This window comes from Lucilia sericata, unplaced genomic scaffold, assembly GCF_015586225.1.
Source record: "Lucilia sericata isolate MDLA Ls3-8-SP2 unplaced genomic scaffold, ASM1558622v1 Contig000193F_arrow, whole genome shotgun sequence".
Classification (NCBI taxonomy): domain Eukaryota; kingdom Metazoa; phylum Arthropoda; class Insecta; order Diptera; family Calliphoridae; genus Lucilia; species Lucilia sericata.
In genome coordinates this window covers 366,998-381,075 of record NW_023994221.1, presented here as the reverse complement: position 1 = coordinate 381,075, position 14,078 = coordinate 366,998, and the positions used below count along the sequence as shown (strand labels likewise).

The 14,078-nt window shown below is 29.1% G+C and overlaps 1 protein-coding gene across 5 annotated transcripts in view; it reads right to left on the bottom strand.

The window, feature by feature from the left end:
* Positions 1-14,078, bottom strand: part of LOC119601849 (alpha-protein kinase 1) — a 273,362-nt gene that overhangs the window by 18,862 nt on the left and 240,422 nt on the right. For 2 of the 5 annotated variants that reach the window (XM_037953044.1, XM_037953045.1), the window contains exon 1: positions 11,670-12,027. The exons of the other annotated variants lie outside the window; for them this stretch is intronic. The gene's annotated coding sequence lies outside the window, so the exon portion shown is untranslated. Of the gene's footprint in view, positions 1-11,669; positions 12,028-14,078 lie in introns of those variants that run through there. 5 annotated transcript variants of the gene reach the window in all.

The window sequence follows — 14,078 nt, the reverse complement described above, 5'->3', positions numbered from 1 at the left end:
TAATGAAATAGTTCATTAACTTGTTTATGGACTAGTCTATTGACTAGTCTTTTGACTAGAGTATGGGCTTTTATATTAAGTAGTCTATTTAGTAAAGTGTTGAGTAGTCTACGGAATAGCCTTTTGACAAACTGAAGTAGATATTTGAAGAAAATTCTTCAATATAGTAAAGTCTCAAACCTTTAATTTTAGTAAACCGAAAGAAAAATAGTTTTCTTTTCTTATTAATACTCCAGAATAGATTATTTATCTTTTGTTGAAATAAAGTTCATAAAGTATTTTAAATTCGTTGCAACCTAACTTATGCTAACCAACATTTTTACTCTGTGGTATTCTCTTTTGTTAACTAATTCGTAGAAAAAAATTGTTTAAAACTTGGCTTATACTCACAAAATACATATTTGCATAAATTTCAATATTATGCAGTAATTTTCAGAGAATTCTGAGAAATAATAAGTGAATATTCTCAATAAAAATAAATAATAAAAAAAACAGTTGAAATCGTGATGTCTAGTAAATGAAATAAAAAAAGCCAAATAAAAAAATCTCAGTTCAAAAACAAGTTCAACAAATAATGAGTCATTCAGGAATGTCTTGAAATAGATATAGAAATAAAATATTTTTAGAAAACTTAAAACAAATGATAAATAAGTTGGAGGTGTTAAATCTCAGTTGATATTATAAATCATTAAACATAAAAATGAATTTTGGAATAATTATTTCATTTTTTTATTAATTAATAGAAATAAAGTACTCTATAAAATTGTTAAATATACAATTATGACAATAAAATTATTTTAAAAAATTTGTTCCGCCACCTGACCTATATTGTAGTTTATATTCAATTGTTTGTTTAACTTAATTAACTTTTATTTTTTTGTTCGTACTTTTTTTACATTTTTTTCAATTGTTTATTTTCAACAATTATTATATAAAAAAAAGTAAAGTTTATAATCACATCATAATTATTTGTGGATTTCCTCTTTGGAATTTATTATGTTCATTTATGCGATAATTATTAAAAAAATATATATTTTTTATATTTATTTCTTATTTTTTCACTGCAAAAATGTGATAAACGATTTTACGTGATTTTAAGCAACAATTTAACCGACGAAGCGAACAAACAATTTGCAAAACATTTTGTAGACATTTGATTTCTTTAATGTTTTTTATGAGTTTTTTTCAAACTTTTTTTTGTTTCGTTTAATTCATAATGAGAGGCATTATTTTAGTGTGAAAATATTGTAAATTTTAAATATGTACATTTATTACTGTTTTTTAGTATTTATTTTTAAGAGTATGTATTTTTTTCTAATGTTGGGTGCAATTTTAGCAAACATGCAATATTTAAATGAAGATTAATGCAGGCGAGTCTTGAATATAAATTTAAAAAAATAATAGCAATAAATAATATAATGTTATTTTGATTTTGTAAACAAAATTTCAATGACAAATAAATCAAAATCTAAAATCTTAAGTTATAAAATTTTGATTGGTCCGACTAATTACTAATTAAGGGTTAATGAGTAATTTTATTAAAACATTATCATAAGATTATATTTTTTTAATGGTAAATCCCATTTGTATTGCCTTGTTATGGATAATATTCACTGTTGCCAATTTAGCTATTTTCTCGTCAAATCTAGCGATTTTTAATCCCATTTTGCGGGGAAAAATATGATTTAGCTATTAGCGGGAAAACTAGCGATTTTTCTTTAGATTTTAAGACATTTTTTATTCATTTATATTTTGATAATATCGCTTAAAAGTTGCTACGAATGACGATATTTACATATATGTATGTATATAAAAATATGCATTCAATGTAAATTATTTGAGTTTTAGCTGTGTGTATTATACTTATTTTGAATGTTCTGAAGAACATAATTAGGAGCACATATTTGTGCGTACAGGTAAAGTTATACGAAAAACTTTAAAAGGGGTATATTTTGTTGTACTCAATTAAAAAACGAATATTTAATTATTCTAGTCTTTTAGTAAATGAGTGATATGATAATAAAATTTACCATAATTCTAAAAATTAGTGAACATTAGAAATAAGTGACGAAAGGATCGATCCATAAAGTCCTAAAAATTTACAACATTTCTAAGGCGTATAGGGCCGCATATCGATATTGCAGATAAACTTCTCACAAAAGGAGTGTATAATAATAATCTTGGGTGCCCCGGTAGGCTAGTTGGTAGTGTGCTAGCCTGTCAGTCTGGGAGTTGTGGGTTCGATTCCCAGCAGAGATCCTGGTCTGCTACACTACAACGGTCGTATGGTTATCGTCACCCTGCTCGGTATATTAGGTTAGAATATAATTTGTAATTGTATTGTAATGGAAAAATAAATAATACTCTTATGCCGAAAATAAAGGATCGATCCATAAAGGCCAGCATTTCGAAATTCAATTTATCTTTACAACATTTCTAAAGCAATCTGTATAGGGTCGCATATCGAAATTAACCTCAACTTGACATTTTTCCTAACCCAAAGTGAAAATATTTAACATAAAAAAAGATTCTCTTATGTGTTTGTTATAAGATGTGTTTGTATCACCATCCCATTCCTACGAATGTATATAGATTTTAGCGATAAATCGCTGACTTTTTAGAATAATATACAAAATCTGAAAAATTTAGCTAGTTTTTTTAGCTATTTCTTTTCAGAATCATATAATAAATATTATTTTGACGATTTATCGCTAAATTTTTCAAAATGTCTTGAATTTAGCTATTTTCTAGCTATTTTTCAGTCGACTTTAGCGATATTTTTGGGAAAAAAGTTGGCAACAGTGATAATATTACTGGAAAAGTAGAAATCCCTAATTCACAATTAAATTTAAGGGAATCCCCAGAAAGACAAAAGAATCGTGAGTAATTTTACGCACAAAAATAACAACAAATTTTAAAGATTATATGAATTTTATATTTAGAGTTTCATCTGCCCAATAACTGATAGAATCCATCCCTACATCCACATAAATATCGGAACAACAAATTTAGAAATGCAGTGGTGGTTCTAAATCGGATTATCTGAAAATTTTGCATATGTAACGCTTATGACCATAATGGACACAATTTTTGCTTTTGAGGCACCTTATATCACTGACAGAGTGTGATCTGGATAAAATGTATGGGGGAGGCTAGACTATAGACTAGACTATAGACTAGACTATAGACTATACTATAGACTAGACTATAGACTAGACTAGACTATACTATAGACTAGACTATAGACTATACTATAGACTAGACTATAGACTATACTATAGACTAGACTATAGACTAGACTATAGACTAGACTATAGACTAGACTATAGACTAGACTATAGACTAGACTATAGACTAGACTATAGACTAGACTATAGACTAGACTATAGACTAGACTATAGACTAGACTATAGACTAGACTATAGACTAGACTATAGACTAGACTATAGACTAGACTATAGACTAGACTATAGACTAGACTATAGACTAGACTATAGACTAGACTATAGACTAGACTATAGACTAGACTATAGACTAGACTATAGACTAGACTATAGACTAGACTATAGACTAGACTATAGACTAGACTATAGACTAGACTATAGACTAGACTATGACTAGACTATAGACTATAGACTAGACTATAGACTAGACTATAGACTAGACTATAGACTAGACTATAGACTAGACTATAGACTAGACTATAGACTAGACTATAGACTAGACTATAGACTAGACTATAGACTAGACTATAGACTAGACTATACTAGACTAGACTATAGACTAGACTATAGACTAGACTATAGACTAACTAGCTAGACTAGACTAGACTAGACTAGACTATAGACTAGACTATAGACTAGACTATAGACTAGACTATAGACTAGACTATAGACTAGACTATAGACTAGACTATAGACTAGACTATAGACTAAGTTTTTCACTAAAAACTCAGTTTTTCACTAAAAACTCAGTTTTTCACTAAAAACTCAGTTTTTCCTTAAAAACTCAGTTTTTCACTAAAACTCAGTTTTTCACTAAAAACTCAGTTTTTCACTAAAAACTCAGTTTTTCACTAAAAACTCAGTTTTTCACTAAAAACTCAGTTTTTCACTAAAAACTCAGTTTTTCACTAAAAACTCAGTTTTTCACTAAAAACTCAGTTTTTCACTAAAAAACTAGTTTTCACTAAAAACCTAGTTTTTCACTAAAACCTAGTTTTTCACTAAAAACTCAGTTTTTCACTAAAAACTTAGTTTTTCACTAAAAACCTAGTTTTTCACTAAAAACTCAGTTTTTCACTAAAACCTCAGTTTTTCACTAAAAACTCAGTTTTTCACTAAAACCTCAGTTTTTCACTAAAAACTCAGTTTTTTACTAAAAACTCAGTTTTTTACTAAAAACTCAGTTTTTTACTAAAAACCTAGTTTTTTACTAAAAACCTAGTTTTTCACTAAAAACCTAGTTTTTCCACTAAAAACTCAGTTTTTCAATAAAAACCTTAATTTTCATCAAAAACTCCATCTTCTATGAAAATCTTAGTTTTTTACCAAAACCACTTTTAATCTAAAATTTTATATAAAATATAAATTTTCCGAATTATTCATAAATTATATTAAAAAAAATAAAACTAAATTTTATACATTTTTCCTACTCACTTTAAATAACAAAAGAAAAAAGTGTTTTTATTATTTTAATTAATAATTGTAATACTTTTCAATTTGCACACAATAAATTCAATAAATATACAAATAAAACATATTGATGACAATTCAAGGTTCTCTAAATTTAGAAGCCAACATGTGTAGACTGGCCCATTTATACATAAGGCCAATTTAAAAGGAGAGAGAGAAACAAAAACAAACAAAAATATGTTTTATTTGCAATTGTTTTTTTTTAGCTTTAAAATTCAAACGGAAACATCAAAGTGTTAAACCGGACATATTAAGAAAATATTTGTTAATTTATTTTTAAAATACAATAAAGCAACTAAACAAATAAACGAGCAGAGCAACCTGTATACCAAAAAGTGAAAGACGCCCAGAGAAATAATAAATAAAGACCTTTTAATGTAGAAATATGAAAAAGTATTGAATAAATCAGTCAGTCATGTAGCCACAAACAACAATTAACAAGTTATTGCAACTTGAAACTAATTAAAGTGTTCGAAGATTTTGAGGAAAATTATTTGCAGTTTAAAATATAATAAAATGTATTTCCCTCAAGTTTTCCATTCATTTAACAATTTGAAAAATAAATATAAACAACAAATGCGTAACTAAATATAGATTATGCGGCGTCATTGATATGCCACAGAACAATAAAAACAACTACAACGAATGAAAACCAATAAAATGCCAAACACTTGTTGTTTTGTTTTATTTTTTTAAAAAAACATCGAAAACATTTAAGAAAAAAATTATTTATTAGAGAAAATATTTTAGACATGGTATATAATGTGTACAACAGAAACCCCAGACCAAGAAGAAAAACGGGAAGAAAACTTTTTATTTTGTTTAAATAACCAAAACTAATGTGGGAACGTATACAATCGAGCAAACGTCTGACCACGTCTGGTTATTTAAAATTCACTTGTGTTGGGTGAAAAATAAAACATTTTTATTGAATATAAAAAATTGGAGCATGTAATCTATCAAATGTAAACAGATCTTAATTAATAAAAGACGGGAAATTTGAGTAGTGTCTTGTCAAGAAGATGCAGACGCACACATTTGCTTAGAGAAATTTTTGGAGAAAATGCATTAGTAAAATAAATGGTTAGACGTTTGATAATGATGTCGATGATCATGTGTTTTTTGTTTTAATGATGACAATGCCGGGTGAATATATGCATTTTTATGTATATATATTTTTTATGACTTTAATGTTGAAGAGAAAGAAGTTTTGATTTGATTTAAATATACCGGACTATGTTTTGACATCTAACATTTTTTAAGTTTCATTTTTTTATAGACAAGTCTTATAGTCCATATAATAGACTAGACTAAATACAAGGTTATAGAATAGATTCTAGCGCAAATTATTGACTATATAATAGTTCATACTATTGAATTGGATATAGTCCAGCCTAAAGACATAAACTACACTATAGATCAGACTATAAAGTAGACTACACTCCAGACTAAAGATTACATTTGAGTCCAGACTATAGACTACACTAGAGTCCACATTATAGACTACACTTCAGTTCACCTTATAGGCTATACTTTAGTTCAGACTATAGACTACACTATAGTCGAGACTATAGACTACACTATAGTCGAGACTATAGATTACACGATAGTCGAGACTATAGACTACACTAAAATCCAGACTAAAGTCTATACTATATATAGTGCAGACTATAGACTATGGACTATATTATAGTCCAGACTATAGAATACAGACTAAATGCTACACTATAGTCCATGCTATAGACTTTACTTTAGTCCAGTGTATAGACTACACTATAATTCAGACTATAACTGCATTATAGTTCAGACTTTAGGCTACACTATAGCCCAGACTATACTATAACCCAGACTATAGACTACACTATAGCCCAGATTATAGACTACACTATAGCCCAGACTATAGAATACACTATAGTCTAGACTAGACTACTATAGTCACACTATAGACTATACTATAGTCCACACTATAGACTATACTATAGTCCACACTATAGACTATACTATAGTCCACACTATAGACTATACTATAGTCCACACTATAGACTATACTATAGTCCACACTATAGACTATACTATAGTCCACACTATAGACTATACTATAGTCCACACTATAGACTATACTATAGTCCACACTATAGACTATACTATAGTCCACACTATAGACTATACTATAGTCCACACTATAGACTATACTATAGTCCACACTATAGACTATACTATAGTTCAGACTATAGACAATACTATAGTCCAGACTATATACTATACTATAGTCCAGACTATAGACTATACTATAGTCCAGACTATAGACTATACTATAGTCCATAATATAGACTACACTAAACTCCATAATATAGACTACACTATAGTCCAGACTATAGACCATACTAGACTTTATATATATCTATGCTACACTACAGTTCAGACTAAGGACTACAATATAATCCAGACTATAGACTAAACCATAGTCCAGACTATAGACTACACTACTGTCCACACTATAGGCTACATTATAGTCCAGATTATCGACTAGACGATAGTCCAGACTATACACCAGACAATAGTCCAGACTGTGGACTACATTTTATATACATATATCTACATAGTCCATACATATATCTACATAGTCCATATACATATATCTACATAGTCCAAATTATAGATTACACTATAGTGCAGACAACAGACTAGATTATAATCCTAGAACTATAATCTAGACTATAGACTGGACTATCACTCATACTATAGTCTTGTCTTTAGACTAGATAATATTACAGACTGTATACTAAACAATAATTCAGAATACAGACTGTAGTAGAAAATATGGACTAGACTATAGTCCAGCTAGATCTTAGTCAAGATTTTATACTAGATTGTAGTCTAAACTTTAGAATATACTATAGGCGAGATTATAGATGAAACTATAGTCGACACTATAGACGAAACTAAATACGAGATTATGGTCCAGATATTAAACGGGACTATATTATAGTTGAGACTACAGAATAGACTATCCAGACTATAAACAGAATATAATAAGTCTATATGCTGGACTATGGTCGATACTATTGACTTCATAGTGTAAATTTGATACATACTTATTACACTCGAAAAGTAAACGATGTGGAACTATAATTTTGGATACCGCTATAGTGGTGTACGGTTTCCAACCACACGGAACAGGTTTGTTCTAATTTTGCGTTTTAATTTATTGTTTAGATCTATTCATATATATGTATATCTGTAGAAAGTATTAAATGTATTTTTTAATCCGGAATGAATTAAAAAAAGAAATGGCAATAAAAAACTGTCAACCCGATAATTTTCCACAAACAAATTAAATTCAATTACACAGCATATTAAATAAATTACTAAAGATAATCTTGTAATTGATGGCCAATTAAAGTTAGAAACATTTTAATATAAATTCTTATTTAAATTGGTTCAATATTATGGAAGTATATCTAATAAGGCTTTTAACTACTTATATAGGTGAATAATAATCACATTGTTGAAATAATTTTGATTTAGTTTTGTAATTTTTTTATGCCACAAAAGTCAACTCGTAAAACTTTCAAATATTTGATCAATGTGAATTTATCTTAATACTTGAGAAAATCTTGAAGTCTGGTGTGAATATTATTAAAGGTGGAATTTTGTAATTTTCTAACAATATGTAAAATGTGTATTATTACAATACTAGTTCACTAGAGGTAAATCTGACGTACATATGCATACGTATATGAATCTATGTGTTATATGCAAATTTACAATTACTTCATTGCAATTAGATATTAATTTATTTTTCTTTGGAAATCTGAGCTATAAAATAAAAAAAATCCAAAAGAAGTACTACATGAAACTGGATAGTTGAATGAGTTCATGTTTGAGTGTTAACATTGTAATTTACAATAGTATGGACTCGAGTACAAAGTTACTGTTAACTGTTACACGTGGTTATTAAAGTTGATGGACAAAATTGTTAATGAAATATACAAAGTGAAAATATATTTTAGTATTTTTGCAAAAATGTTTATAACTTAATAAAACATAAAGAAAACCTTCAGACTGGTGCTTACAAGTAATTATATTTTTATTTTAACCATTAAACTTGTTATAACTGGTTCCTTCGTGTGCTTAAACAAATACTGAAAAGGCCTTGTCTGTACTTAAATTTATATTGCTGAATAAAATTTAAGGTATTATTATGATGGCATTACTTTATAGTTTGGTGATTTGGGTGATTTTCGCATAGTTTAAGAAGGAAAGTATTAAAATGCCAAAAATAGTTCGAAGTACAGTCTAGTTGATAGTTTCCTCTATAGTAAAGAGTCTAGTATATAGTTTAGACTAAAACTCTCGATTACAGTCTAGTCAATACTATTGACTATAGTCTAATCAACAGTGTGAAATATAGTCCAGTCAAGTCTATAGTTGGGATACTAGTCTGAACTGTAGTTTAGTCTGTTGTCTAGACTATAGTCAAGTGTATAATCTGAACTATATAAAGAACTATAAAAAGACTATATAAAGATTAAATCTTTAATCTGGACTATAGTCTAGTCATTAATCTGGATTACAGCCTAGTCTATATTCTGGATTATAGAATGGACTATAGTCTAGTCTACGGTCTGAACTACAGTCTACAGTCTGTGGTCTGGACCACCGGACCGGAGTATAATCTAGTCTATAATATGGACTATTGTCTAGTCTATAGTCTGGACTATTGTTTATTCTATTGTCTGGACTATAGTCTAGTCTATAGTCTAGTCTATAGTCTGGACTATAGTCTAGTCTATAGTCTGGACTATAGTCTAGTCTATAGTCTGGACTTTAGTCTAGTCTATATTCTGGACTATAGTCCTGACTATAGTCTAGTCTATAGTCTGAACTACAGTCTGAACTACAGTCTGGACTATAGTCTGGACTATAGTCTGGACTATAGTCTGGACTATAGTCTGGACTATAGTCTGGACTATAGTCTGGACTATAGTCTGGACTATAGTCTGGACTATAGTCTAGTCTATAGTCTGGACTATTATCTAGTCTATAGTCTGGACTATTGTCTAGTCTATAGTTTGGACTATAGTCTAGTCTATAGTCTGGACTATGGTCTTGTCTATAGTCTGGACTATAGTCTAGTCTATAGTCTGGACTATAGTCTAGTCTATAGTCTGGACTATAGTCTAGTCTATAGTCTGGACTATAGTCTAGTCTATAGTCTGGACTATAGTCTAGTCTATAGTCTGGACTATAGTCTAGTCTATAGTCTGGACTATAGTCTAGTCTATAGTCTGGACTATAGTCTAGTCTATAGTCTATAGTCTGGACTATAGTCTAGTCTATAGTCTGGACTATAGTCTAGCCGATAGTCTGAACTATAGTCTATAGTCTGGACTATAGTCTAGTCTATAGTCTGGACTATAGTCTAGTCTATAGTCTGGACTATAGTCTAGCCTATAGTCTGGACTATAGTCTAGCCTATAGCCTGGACTATAGTCTAGTCTATAGTCTGGACTATAGTCTATAGTCTGGACTATAGTCTATAGTCTGGACTATAGTCTAGTCTATAGTCTGGACTATAGTCTAGTCCATAGTCTGTACTACAGTCTAGTCTATAGTCTCGACTAGAGTCTAGTCAATAGTATGGACTATAGCCTAATCTATAGTTTGGACTATAGTATGGATTATAGTCAAGTCTGGACTGTAGTCTAGTATATAGTCTGGATTAAAGTTTAGTATATAATCTTTACTATAGTCTAGGCTATAATCTGGACTACAGTCTGGTTTATAGTCTGGAATATATTCTAGTCTATAGTCTGGATTATAGTATTGTCTATAGTTTGGCCTATAGACTAGTCTATAGTATAGTCTAGTCTAAAGTTGACTATAGTGTAGTCTATATGTTGAGCTATGGTTCAGAAATTTGAAAATATGTCTGGATTTCAATTCTTTTTTTATATCACTTATGTGCACTCACTTCTGGCACACACTTTTTGTATGAAAACATTTTTGTGCTTTTAAATGTGATGTTTTTATTTTCAAGTTTTATTTTATAGTTTTTTTCACATATTTTTCTCATTTTATACTTTTCATTTGTTATTGTAAATTTTAGTGTCAGCATGATAATTAACCAGCATAAACAGTTTATTAAATACAATTGTATAGAAGAAGAAAAGGCCAACCTTTAAGTTAATTATACTACATTAACGTTTCTAGTAAGAAAAAGTCATGTTTGTTACACTAAAGAAAAAAAAAAAATAAATGAATGATGACAACATAATTTGTAATGGTTTGTATTGTACGAACTAAGTATATAATCGAAGGTACTATTTGCACTGGTACTTTTTTTGTTTAGAAACTACATTTAATAGAAAATCCAAGAAGAAAAAATCTAATGACAGGTAACAATTGTGTATTACTTGGATGTAGTACGTTCACACTAATGAAATATTTGATAGAAAATGGGACCATTTGCTTGCTATTTTGATATGATTTACTATCTAAAAAATTGTTTGAAAAAACTTTTGGAACAAATGTTTGATTAATGTGAACATCGTAAAATTTCAAACAGAAATATGCAGATGTAAGTTAATTACTTTAAACATGGTACACTGTTTCTATATATGGGTACCAAAAAAGTCTCCTAATAATGTAACAAAAGCCAAATTATTATTTTGTTAAATAATGCTACGAGTAGGAATGCACGAATAGGTACTTAACAACATATTTGCTTTCTCAGCTTAAAAAAATCAAGACATAAAAAAACAATAAAAGAATTGTGAAATATTTCGAGAAACAGAAAATTGAAAAATAAACAATAAAAATATTCAAATTTACATAGGCTGTTCTGTAATTTTAAAGATGGCTATACATGTAACATTTTTACATTAATTGATTTTTAATATTTTTTTATTTCTACTTAAATTTTTTCCAAAATAATGTGTATAAGTATATAATTATTAGTTTAACACTCACACGCGATTTTATTTGCGCTCACGTTTTGTTTATGTGATGACGATCTGCCATACCTTCCCAAAAAAAAAGTAGGTATTTATGTAGAATAATAATCCAAGTGAGTAAGTTGTAGGAAAAAAACGTTTATTATTGTTAAAAAATATTTTTGTTATGAACGAAACAACAAAACTTGTTTTTACTCTTGTTTTTTCTATTTCTTCGTGTGATATTTTTCCAGTTGTTGTGTTTATTTTTTTTGGTTTGTTAATTTTTTCTTCTTCACTGTGTTTGTTTTTTATAATTTTCAAAAATTTTTTGTTTAAAATGCGATCTGAAAACTTTTTCACGAACTCACGCAACGAAAAGCTAAACAATAACTGAATGAAAAAGCGGCATCCATACAATACTTTTGCTATGTAGTGCTGCTGCTGTTGCTGTTTATGTTGATCACTTCTGCTGCTATTGTACACACTCCACTGATCATAAAGCTCCCCATTATTTTACGTTTAATTTTTATTGTTTTCTTGTGGTGGTTTTTGTTGTTGCTGCTGCAGCAACAGCTGCCATTGCTGATTTCATTTGTTTTGTGAGAGAGAATAGTTATAAAGGTGTGTTTGTTGTGCAATTTTGTTGTTGTTTGAATTTAAAGTTGTAATGAAATGAGAGAATCGTATGTAATAAACAAATTAATGGAGTAAGAGATTTCAGGTATGAAAATAATAATACTACACTGCAAAAATTAATTGTGATTTATGGGGGCACTTGTTTCAACAATATTTTAAGTTTTCTTTTTGTAATTTCGGCAGTTGTCGGAGGGGTCTTACATACTCTAAATTATTATAAAATCATAACCTCTATAGGAACTGGTTTAAAATTTAGTTACACATGTAGGTTAACATATTGAACTGAATTTTATGAAACTAACTTGCAAGTTAATAAACTGTTAATAAGAGGGTAATGAACTGTTAATCAAGGCCATTTAACCCATCGGATGTTTCTTGAAACAAAATTTCGAGAATAATGAATATCTTATCCAAGCCATTATTATTTCCAGAAACATTTACGCCATAAACCATTAACATTTTCTGTCAAAAACATATTTGAGAAAACAATAGAAGATGGCGCTATTATTATATTAGTAACGACAAGCTCCATAGCTCCATCCATGGAGTCCATCTGCTTGATCGAAATTTGATTTATTTTCTATAAAATAAATCGAAAATAAATTCAAACCAGAATCTTTGTATTATTCAGCACTGGATATTGGTAAGGAATTCCGATTTCCAATATAATTCACAGTATTGTAATTGGATTGCATAAGATATCGTATGTGAAGAAGGGTTCTATAAATCGACTTTCGAATAATCGAAGAATCGACTTTTTATCGAAAAAAGTCGGTAGTTCGACTATCGTCTATGAAAAAAGTCTCAAAGTCGACTTTGTAAATAAAAGTAAAAAAAGTCGATAAAAAACGAAAAGTTGAAAAAAGTCGAAAAAAGTGTAAAAGTCGACTTTTCATAAAACTAAAGAAAGTCGAAAAATGGACTTTTCATAAATCGCAAACAGTCGAAAAGTCGAAAAATCGACTTTTCATAAATCGTAGAAAGTCGAAAAGTCAACTTTTCATAAATCGTAAAAAGTCGACTTTTTGTTTCAACTACAGAACCCTAATATGAAGTCGACTTTGAAAAGTTGAAAAAAGTCGAAAAAAGTGTAAAAGTCGGAAAAAGTAGACTTTTCATAAAACTAAAGAAAGTCGAAAAATGGACTTTTCATAAATCGCAAACAGTCGAAAAATCGACTTTTCATAAATCGTAAAAAGTCGAAAAGTCAACTTTTCAGATATCGTAAAAAGTCGACTTTTTGTTTCAACTATAGAACCCTAATATGAAGTTCAGTCAAACTGCAAAGCCAAATATCCTTGACGGTAATGCAAATGCTCTATATTTGGTGCAACCAAGGTCTGCTGAAATCTGGACAGACCTTCACAAGGAACCTGTAGCGATTACAACTGGTTCGTGTGAAGTAGCATTGGCCCAAAATATGCAATACTTCTTCAAAACTATTTAGAAAGAAATACTTGGCAAGTTTAGCTTAGTCCATATTATAGTCCAGACCTTGCCCTTTCCACCTTTTTATGAATCTAATGTACTGAATAATAAAAAATTTGGAACGGTCCTCAGTTTCCTACCAGTGATTGAAAATACTGACCTCATTATAATTTGTGAAATCAAAATACATATCTACAAATTTTTTTCGAAAAGCGCCATTTTAAGCTGATTACGGGAAAAATAATATAAATTTTTTTTAGAAAATTTTTGGTCCATAAAATGATTTGTAGTGGTTTTAAGTTACTATTTTCGCCTTTTATCAAAATAGGTGTCAAAATTGTCGTAATTTTTTGGTCTCTGCGACATCCATCTTATTAAC